At 56.7% G+C, this 10388-nt stretch overlaps 1 long non-coding RNA gene across 1 annotated transcript; it reads left to right on the forward strand.

The window, feature by feature from the left end:
* The first annotated feature begins 5311 nt into the window (after window positions 1-5311).
* On the forward strand, window positions 5312-7501 carry LOC149523958 (uncharacterized). The gene is made up of 3 exons (XR_016350306.1): window positions 5312-5524; window positions 5804-6660; window positions 6940-7501. It is a non-coding gene; the product is annotated as an uncharacterized LOC149523958 (long non-coding RNA).
* The last annotated feature ends 2887 nt before the right edge of the window (window positions 7502-10388 follow it).

Here is a 10388-nt window from a genome sequence, read left to right on the forward strand (position 1 = left end):
TGTAGTCTCTGCGGTGGGAATGAGGGATTTGGGTGTGGGAAGGGGTGAGAGGTGCAAGCTCTGGGAGGAAATCTGGATGGAGGAGGAGGTGGAGAAGGGGACACTGGCTCGGGGAAGGGGCTCCAGGCTGGGTGGTGTCGGGATACTAAGCAAGTCACAGGCTTGTGGATGTGAGAATGCAGGAATTTGGGTTGGGGTATGTGAAGGGCTCAGGGCAGGGGGTTCCAGTGTTTGATAGGCTCAGATCTAGGGTCTGGGGAAGGGGGAGTGCAGGAGTGGTTGTGGCCAGATGGGGGCTTGGCCCCAGTTGGGGGTTTGTTGGCCAAGCTCCATTTTTAAATAAAATACTATGTTAAGCACAAAAAGTTTCTGCATTGTCTTTATTTATGAGAATGGCAGGGAACCTGCCTTGAGTCAGGGGTCACTGACACATAGAAAAGTCCTTTGGGAGCAGGGGACACAATACTGGGGAGGGGTGCCAGTGGGTTCTGGGACAGGGAACAGGGTGCCAGTGGGGGCAGGGAAGAGGGGGCAGGGTGCCAGGACAGGTTTCTGCAGCAGGGGACACGGTGCTGGGGGGGACAGGTTTCTGTAGTGGGGAAGGCAGGGGGACAGGTTTCTGCAGTAGGAGACAGGGTGCCAGAGGGAACAGGTTCCTGCAGGGGGGGGCAGGGTGCCGTGGGACAAGTTTCTGCAGAGTGGGGAAGGGTTATACAGCGGGGTGGGTGGGGGCAAGGGAGAGGGAACGGGGCCAGGAGGGCGGGGGACAGGTTTTGGGCAGAGGAGAGGAAACAAGGTTGGGGGCAGGGAGTTCCCTACACCAGCCACGGAGGGAATCCTCCGACCCGCGCTCCCTCTGGACTGACCGCAGGGCAGCCAGGCTGGAGTGAAGAGAAGCGGCTGCCCGGAGAGCTGGTCGTGGCGCTCAGCCAGGGTGCACCAAGCTCCACGTGGGCAGGCGCAGAGGAGAAGCCGCCGATCAGCTGGAGCGCGGGGCAGCGTCTTTCTGCTGAAAGCCACAGTCAGCTGGCTGGGGTGTTCCAGACCTCCAGACCTCGCAGCTCCCACCATTCCTTGCAGCTACTCACCTGTGTTGTTGATCGCTGAGTAGCTGCTCCTCAAATGCGGAAATCTAACGTAAAAGTACTGCGCACGTACGCAGTTCAGAGAGGGCTGAAGAGCTACTCTTAGAGCCTCAACATCTACCGGTAGATAGTGATCTATTGTTTGGTGACCATGTGCTAAAGGATAGAATTCCCACAGCCACAGACCTTAGTGAGTGAGAGCTGACGCTGGGCTTTTTCGGCCACCCTTGCAGAGGAATCAGTGCGGGGCCGTGGGCTGAGAAGATACCGTCCGAGATGGACTTGAGTTGCCTGGACGTGATTCTCGGAACACGTGAAGGGTCCTCAGCGTTCGGCCTTCCCATGGCTCTGTGTGAGTAAGAGGTGCGTGCTTTGAAATCTTCAAGCGTCCTGGCAGTATGTTTCTTCTGAGGCAGAGAGCTTCCTGCTGGGGCACGGAACCTGGTTGCTTGGGGACTGGTGAAGGGGCAGTAGGCGGTTCAACAGAGCATGGATAGAGATTCAAGGCCTCCTTTCACTCCCCGTTCCTGTAGTGGCAACGAGAGGTGGTGGCCGATGGTGGGAGGCTGCGGTGCGATGGTGGGAGGAGAAGCGATGCCGCGTCCTTGAGGACTGAAACGCTAAATTGTTTGTTTGTTTGTTTTTTCCCCTCTGCTGTGTTCGGTAGCGAGCGATAAAAAGTCAACCCTCCCGATGTCCTCCCGCCTGGGGATGGAACGTAAACGAGAACAGCGAACTCGGGAGCTTGGTCGAAGCGAGGCGAGAACCGTCCGGTTGGGAACGGAGCAGCCATCGCTGACAAGGAGATAAGTGTCGGGTCTGGAAATCTCTCGGTTTACGGCCCACTCGGGTCTAGGAAGGGAAGTCACGTTTGCTTAGACAGCGAGTCAGAGCGGAGGCTTCCTTGGTAGTGGGAGAAACATGGCTCCCGTTTGTCAGGGCTGCTGGTTTCTCTGGAACACGGTGTCCTCCTTAGCAGACGCTTGGCTCGAGGAGGAAGACGCAAGGTGGTAAGGTTTCTGGTTGCTCTCTCGTATTGGCCAATACGTCCTGTCTGTCTGTTTCTGTCTGTGTCTTTGTCCTTGCTCTGCTTCTGCCGTGTCCTTGTACAGCACACTTGCAGGCATTCCAGGTGAGCATCTCCAAGAGTTAAGGGCTCAGGAGCCAACGGGAATTCTGCAGGTACGCCAGTCGCGCAAGGGAGAGCGGTGGTGCGTCCTGGCTGACTGACTCAGTGCTCTTGTAGAGGACCCGATACATAGGCGAGAGGGGGGGAAAGGGCTAAAGGATGGAATTCCCACAGCCACAGACGTTAGTGAGTGAGAGCTAACGCTGGGCTTTTTCGGCCACCCTTGCAGAGGAATCAGTGCGGGGCCGTGGGCTGAGAAGATACCGTCCGAGATGGACTTGAGCTGCCTGGACGTGATTCTCGGAACACGTGAAGGGTCCTCAGCGTTCGGCCTTCCCATGGCTCTGTGTGAGTAAGAGGTGCGTGCTTTGAAATCTTCAAGCGTCCTGGCAGTATGTTTCTTCTGAGGCAGAGAGCTTCCTGCTGGGGCATGGAGCCTGGTGGCTTGGGGATTGGTGAAGGGGCAGTAGGCGGTGCAACAGAGCGTGGATAGAGATTCAAGGCCTCCGTTCTCTCCGCGTTTCGGGAGTGGCAGCGGGAGGGGGTGGCCGATGGTGGGAGGAGAAGCGATGCCGCGTCCTTGCGGACTGAAAAGCTAAGTTGTTTGTTTGTTTTTTCCCCTCTGCTGTGTTCGGTAGCGAGCAATAAGAAGTCAACCCTCCCGATGTCCTCCCGTCTGGGGATGGAACGTAAACGAGAACGGCGAACTCGGGAGCTTGGTCGAAGCGAGGCGAGAACCGTCCGGTTGGGAGCGGAGCAGCCATCGCTGACAGGGAGATAAGTGTCGGGTCTGGAAATCTCTCGGTTTACGGCCCACTCGGGTCTAGGAAGGGAAGTCACGTTTGCTTAGACAGCGAGTCCGAGCGGAGGTTCCCAAGGTGCTTCCTTGGTAGCTCCCGTTTTTCAGGGCTTCCGTTTGTCACGGGTGCTGGTTTCTCTGGAACACGGTGTCCTTTTCAGGAGACGCTTGGCTCGAGGAGGAAGACGCAAGGTGGTAAGGTTTCTGGCTGCCTCTCTTGTTTCTCTCTTGTTGCTCTCTCGTATTGGCCAATACGTTCTGTCTGTCTGTTTCTGTCTGTGTCTTTGTCCTTGCTCTGCTTCTGCCGTGTCCTTGTACAGCACACTTGCAGGCATTCCAGGTGAGCATCTCCAAGGGTTAAGGGCTCAGGAGCCAACGGGAATTCTGCAGGTACGCCAGTCGCGCAAGGGAGAGCGGTTGTGCGTCGTGGCTGACTGACTCGGTGTTCTTGTAGAGGACCCAATACATAGGCGGGAGGGGGGGAAAGGGCTAAAGGATAGAATTCCCACAGCCACAGACCTTAGTGAGTGAGAGCTGACGCTGGGCTTTTTCGGCCACCCTTGCAGAGGAATCAGTGCGGGGCCGTGGGCTGAGAAGATGCCGTCCGAGATGGACTTGAGCTGCCTGGACATGATTCTCGGAACACGTGAAGGGTCCTCAGCGTTCGGCCTTCCCATGGCTCTGTGTGAGTAAGAGGTGCGTGCTTTGAAATCTTCAAGCGTCCTGGCAGTATGTTTCTTCTGAGGCAGAGAGCTTCCTGCTGGGGCACGGAACCTGGTTGCTTGGGGACTGGTGAAGGGGCAGTAGGCGGTTCAACAGAGCGTGGATAGAGATTCAAGGCCTCCGTTCTCTCCGCGTTCCTGGAGTGGCAGCGGGAGAGGGTGGCAGATGGTGGGAGGAGAAGCGATGCCGCGTCCTTGCGGATTGAAAAGCTAAGTTGTTTGTTTGTTTTTTCCCCTCTGCTGTGTTCGGTAGCGAGCGATAAGAAGTCAACCCTCCCGATGTCCTCCCGTCTGGGGATGGAACGTAAACGAGAACAGCGAGCTCGGGAGCTTGGTCGAAGCGAGGCGAGAACTGTCCGGCTGGGAGCCAACGGGAATTCTGCAGGTACGCCAGTCGCGCAAGGGAGTGCGGTGGTGCGTCATGGCTCACTGACTCGGTGTTCTTGTAGAGGACTCGATACATAGGCGAGAGGGGGAGAAAGGGCTAAAGGATGGAATTCCCACAGCCACAGACCTTAGTGAGTGAGAGCTAACGCTGGGCTTTTTCGGCCACCCTTGCAGAGGAATCAGTGCGGGGCCGTGCGCTGAGAAGATACCGTCCGAGATGGACTTGAGTTGCCTGGACGTGATTCTCGGAACACGTGAAGGGACCTCAGCGTTCGGCCTTCCCATGGCTCTGTGTGAGTAAGAGGTGCGTGCTTTGAAATCTTCAAGCGTCCTGGCAGTATGTTTCTTCTGAGGCAGAGATCTTCCTGCTGGGGCACGGAGCCTGGTGGCTTGGGGACTGGTGAAGGGGCAGTAGGCGGTTCAACAGAGCGTGGATAGAGATTCAAGGCCTCCGTTCTCTCCGAGTTCCTGGAGTGGCAGCGGGAGGGGGTGGCCGATGGTGGGAGGAGAAGCGATGCCGCGTCCTTGCGGACTGAAACGCTAAATTGTTTGTTTGTTTTTTCCCCTCTGCTGTGTTCGGTAGCGAGCGATAAAAAGTCAACCCTCCCGATGTCCTCCCGCCTGGGGATGGAACGTAAACGAGAACAGCGAACTCGGGAGCTTGGTCGAAGCGAGGCGAGAACCGTCCGGTTGGGAACGGAGCAGCCATCGCTGACAAGGAGATAAGTGTCGGGTCTGGAAATCTCTCGGTTTACGGCCCACTCGGGTCTAGGAAGGGAAGTCACGTTTGCTTAGACAGCGAGTCAGAGCGGAGGCTTCCTTGGTAGTGGGAGAAACAGGGCTCCCGTTTGTCAGGGCTGCTGGTTTCTCTGGAACACGGTGTCCTCCTTAGCAGACGCTTGGCTCGAGGAGGAAGACGCAAGGTGGTAAGGTTTCTGGTTGCTCTCTCGTATTGGCCAATACGTCCTGTCTGTCTGTTTCTGTCTGTGTCTTTGTCCTTGCTCTGCTTCTGCCGTGTCCTTGTACAGCACACTTGCAGGCATTCCAGGGAGCATCTCCAAGGGTTAAGGGCTCAGGAGCCAACGGGAATTCTGCAGGTACGCTAGTCGCGCAAGGGAGAGCGGTGGTGCGTCATGGCTGAATGACTCGGTGTTCTTGTAGAGGACTCGATACATAGGCGAGAGGGGGGAAAGGGCTAAAGGATGGAATTCCCACAGCCACAGACCTTAGTGAGTGGGAGCTAACGCTGGGCTTTTTCCGCCACCCTTGCAGGGGAATCAGTGCGGGGCCGTGGGCTGAGAAGATACCGTCCGAGATGGACTTGAGCTGCCTGGGCGTGATTCTCGGAACACGTGAAGGGTCCTCAGCGTTCGGCCTTCCCATGGCTCTGTGTGAGTAAGAGGTGCGTGCTTTGAAATCTTCAAGCGTCCTGGCAGTATGTTTCTTCTGAGGCAGAGAGCTTCCTGCTGGGGCACGGAGCCTGGTGGCTTGGGGATTGGTGAAGGGGCAGTAGGCGGTTCAACAGAGTGTGGATAGAGATTCAAGGCCTCCGTTATCTCCGCGTTCCTGGAGTGGCAGCGGGAGGGGGTGGCCGATGGTGGGAGGAGAAGCGATGCCGCGTCCTTGCGGACTGAAACGCTAAGTTGTTTGTTTGTTTTTTCCCCTCTGCTGTGTTCGGTAGCGAGCGATAAGAAGTCAACCCTCCCGATGTCCTCCCGTCTGGGGATGGAATGTAAATGAGAACAGCGAGCTCGGGGGCTTGATCGAAGCGAGGCGAGAACCGTCCGGCTGGGAGCGGAGCAGCCATTGCTGACAGGGAGATAAGTGTCGGGTCTGGAAATCTCTCGGTTTACGGCCCACTCAGGTCTAGGAAGGGAAGTCACGTTTGCTTAGACAGCGAGTCCGAACGGAGGTTCCCGAGGTGCTTCCTTGGTAGTGGGAGAAACAGTGCTCCCGTTTGTCAGGGGTGCTGGTTTCTCTGGAACACGGTGTCCTTTTCAGCAGACGCTTGGCTCGAGGAGGAAGACGCAAGGTGGTAAGGTTTCTGGCTGCCTCTTATGTGTTTCTCTCTTATTGCTCTCTCGTATTGGCCAATACGTTCTGTCTGTCTGTTTCTGTCTGTGTCTTTGTCCTTGCTCTGCTTCTGCCGTGTCCTTGTACAGCACACTTGCAGGCATTCCAGGTGAGCATCTCCAAGAGTTAAGGGCTCAGGAGCCAACGGGAATTCTGCAGGTACGCCAGTCGCGCAAGGGAGAGCGGTGGTGCGTCCTGGCTGACTGACTCAGTGCTCTTGTAGAGGACCCGATACATAGGCGAGAGGGGGGGAAAGGGCTAAAGGATGGAATTCCCACAGCCACAGACGTTAGTGAGTGAGAGCTAACGCTGGGCTTTTTCGGCCACCCTTGCAGAGGAATCAGTGCGGGGCCGTGGGCTGAGAAGATACCGTCCGAGATGGACTTGAGCTGCCTGGACGTGATTCTCGGAACACGTGAAGGGTCCTCAGCGTTCGGCCTTCCCATGGCTCTGTGTGAGTAAGAGGTGCGTGCTTTGAAATCTTCAAGCGTCCTGGCAGTATGTTTCTTCTGAGGCAGAGAGCTTCCTGCTGGGGCACGGAGCCTGGTGGCTTGGGGACTGGTGAAGGGGCAGTAGGCGGTTCAACAGAGCGTGGATAGAGATTCAAGGCCTCCGTTCTCTCCGCGTTCCTGGAGTGGCAGCGGGAGGGGGTGGCCGATGGTGGGAGGAGAAGCGATGCCGCGTCCTTGCGGACTGAAACACTAAGTTGTTTGTTTGTTTTTTCCCCTCTGCTGTGTTCGGTAGCGAGCGATAAGAAGTCAACCCTCCCGATGTCCTCCCGTCTGGGGATGGAACGTAAATGAGAACAGCGAGCTCGGGAGCTTGGTCTAAGCGAGGCGAGAACCGTCCGGCTGGGAGCGGAGCAGCCATCGCTGACAGGGAGATAAGTGTCGGGTCTGGAAATCTCTCGGTTTACGGCCCACTCGGGTCTAGGAAGGGAAGTCACGTTTGCTTAGACAGCGAGTCAGAGCGGAGGCTTCCGAGGTGCTTCCTTGGTAGTGGGAGAAACAGGGCTCCCGTTTGTCAGGGCTGCTGGTTTCTCTGGAACACGGTGTCCTCCTTAGCAGACGCTTGGCTCGAGGAGGAAGACGCAAGGTGGTAAGGTTTCTGGCTGCCTCTCTTGTTTCTCTCTTGTTGCTCTCTCGTATTGGCCAATACGTCCTGTCTGTCTGTTTCTGTCTGTGTCTTTGTCCTTGCTCTGCTTCACAGCACACTTGCAGGCATTCCAGGGAGCATCTCCAAGGGTTAAGGGCTCAGGAGCCAACGGGAATTCTGCAGGTACGCCAGTCGCGCAAGGGAGAGCGGTGGTGCGTCATGGCTGACTGACCCGGTGTTCTTGTAGAGGACTCGATACATAGGCGATAGGGGGGAAAGGGCTAAAGGATGGAATTCCCACAGCCACAGACCTTAGTGAGTGGGAGCTAACGCTAGGCTTTTTCGGCCATCCTTGCAGGGGAATCAGTGCGGGGCCGTGGGCTGAGAAGATACCGTCCGAGATGGACTTGAGCTGCCTGGGCGTGATTCGCGGAACACATGAAGGGTCCTCAGCGTTCGGCCTTCCCATGGCTCTGTGTGAGTAAGAGGTGCGTGCTTTGAAATCTTCAAGCGTCCTGGCAGTATGTTTCTTCTGAGGCAGAGAGCTTCCTGCTGGGGCACGGAGCCTGGTGGCTTGGGGATTGGTGAAGGGGCAGTAGGCGGTGCAACAGAGCGTGGATAGAGATTCAAGGCTTCCGTTCTCTCCGCGTTTCGGGAGTGGCAGCGGGAGGGGGTGGCCAATGGTGGGAGGAGAAGCGATGCCGCGTCCTTGCGGACTGAAAAGCTAAGTTGTTTGTTTGTTTTTCCCCTCTGCTGTGTTCGGTAGTGAGCAATAAGAAGTCAACCCTCCCGATGTCCTCCCGTCTGGGGATGGAACGTAAACGAGAACGGCGAACTCGGGAGCTTGGTCGAAGCGAGGCGAGAACCGTCCGGTTGGGAGCGGAGCAGCCATCGCTGACAGGGAGATAAGTGTCGGGTCTGGAAATCTCTCGGTTTACGGCCCACTCGGGTCTAGGAAGGGAAGTCACGTTTGCTTAGACAGCGAGTCCGAGCAGAGGTTCCCGAGGTGCTTTCTTGGTAGTGGGAGAAACAGGGCTCCCGTTTGTCAGGGTGCTGGTTTCTCTAGAACACGGTGTCCTTTTCAGCAGACGCTTGGCTCGAGGAGGAAGACGCAAGGTGGTAAGGTTTCTGGCTGCCTCTCTTGTTTCTCTCTTGTTGCTCTCTCGTATTGGCCAATACGTCCTGTCTGTCTGTTTCTGTCTGTGTCTTTGTCCTTGCTCTGCTTCTGCCGTGTCCTTGTACAGCACACTTGCAGGCATTCCAGGTGAGCATCTCCAAGGGTTAAGGGCTCCGGAGCCAACGGGAGTTCTGCAGGTATGCCAGTCGCGCAAGGGAGAGAGGTGGTTCGTCATGGCTGACTGACTCAGTGTTCTTGTAGAGGACCCGATACATAGGCGAGAGGGGGGTAAAGGGCTAAAGGATGGAATTCCCACAGCCACAGACCTTAGTGAGTGAGAGCTGACGCTGGGCTTTTTCGGCCACCCTTGCAGAGGAATCAGTGCGGGGCCGTGGGCTGAGAAGATACCGTCCGAGATGGACTTGAGCTGCCTGGACATGATTCTCGGAACACGTGAAGGGTCCTCAGTGTTTGGCCTTCCCATGGCTCTGTGTGAGTAAGAGATGCGTGCTTTGAAATCTTCAAGCGTCCTGGCAGTATGTTTCTTCTGAGGCAGAGAGCTTCCTGCTGGGGCACGGAGCCTGGTGGCTTGGGGACTGGTGAAGGGGCAGTAGGCGGTTCAACAGAGCGTGGATAGAGATTCAAGGCCTCCGTTCTCTCCGCGTTCCTGGAGTGGCAGCGGGAGGGGGTGGCCGATGGTGGGAGGAGAAGCGATGCCGCGTCCTTGCGGACTGAAACACTAAGTTGTTTGTTTGTTTTTTCCCCTCTGCTGTGTTCGGTAGCGAGCGATAAGAAGTCAACCCTCCCGATGTCCTCCCGTCTGGGGATGGAACGTAAATGAGAACAGCGAGCTCGGGAGATTGGTCTAAGCGAGGCGAGAACCGTCCGGCTGGGAGCGGAGCAGCCATCGCTGACAGGGAGATAAGTGTCGGGTCTGGAAATCTCTCGGTTTACGGCCCACTCGGGTCTAGGAAGGGAAGTCACGTTTGCTTAGACAGCGAGTCAGAGCGGAGGCTTCCGAGGTGCTTCCTTGGTAGTGGGAGAAACAGGGCTCCCGTTTGTCAGGGCTGCTGGTTTCTCTGGAACACGGTGTCCTCCTTAGCAGACGCTTGGCTCGAGGAGGAAGACGCAAGGTGGTAAGGTTTCTGGCTGCCTCTCTTGTTTCTCTCTTGTTGCTCTCTCGTATTGGCCAATACGTCCTGTCTGTCTGTTTCTGTCTGTGTCTTTGTCCTTGCTCTGCTTCACAGCACACTTGCAGGCATTCCAGGGAGCATCTCCAAGGGTTAAGGGCTCAGGAGCCAACGGGAATTCTCCAGGTACGCCAGTCGCGCAAGGGAGAGCGGTGGTGCGTCATGGCTGACTGACCCGGTGTTCTTGTAGAGGACTCGATACATAGGCGATAGGGGGGAAAGGGCTAAAGGATGGAATTCCCACAGCCACAGACCTTAGTGAGTGGGAGCTAACGCTAGGCTTTTTCGGCCATCCTTGCAGGGGAATCAGTGCGGGGCCGTGGGCTGAGAAGATACCGTCCGAGATGGACTTGAGCTGCCTGGGCGTGATTCGCGGAACAAATGAAGGGTCCTCAGCGTTCGGCCTTCCCATGGCTCTGTGTGCGTAAGAGGTGCGTGCTTTGAAATCTTCAAGCGTCCTGGCAGTATGTTTCTTCTGAGGCAGAGAGCTTCCTGCTGGGGCACGGAGCCTGGTGGCTTGGGGATTGGTGAAGGGGCAGTAGGCGGTGCAACAGAGCGTGGATAGAGATTCAAGGCCTCCGTTCTCTCCGCATTTCGGGAGTGTCAGCGGGAGGGGGTGGCCAATGGTGGGAGGAGAAGCGATGCCGCGTCCTTGCGGACTGAAAAGCTAAGTTGTTTGTTTGTTTTTCCCCTCTGCTGTGTTCGGTAGTGAGCAATAAGAAGTCAACCCTCCCGATGTCCTCCCGTCTGGGGATGGAACGTAAACGAGAACGGCGAACTCGGGAGCTTGG

This window comes from Pelodiscus sinensis, chromosome 9, assembly GCF_052426305.1.
Source record: "Pelodiscus sinensis isolate ZL-2025 chromosome 9, ASM5242630v1, whole genome shotgun sequence".
Classification (NCBI taxonomy): Eukaryota; Metazoa; Chordata; order Testudines; family Trionychidae; genus Pelodiscus; species Pelodiscus sinensis.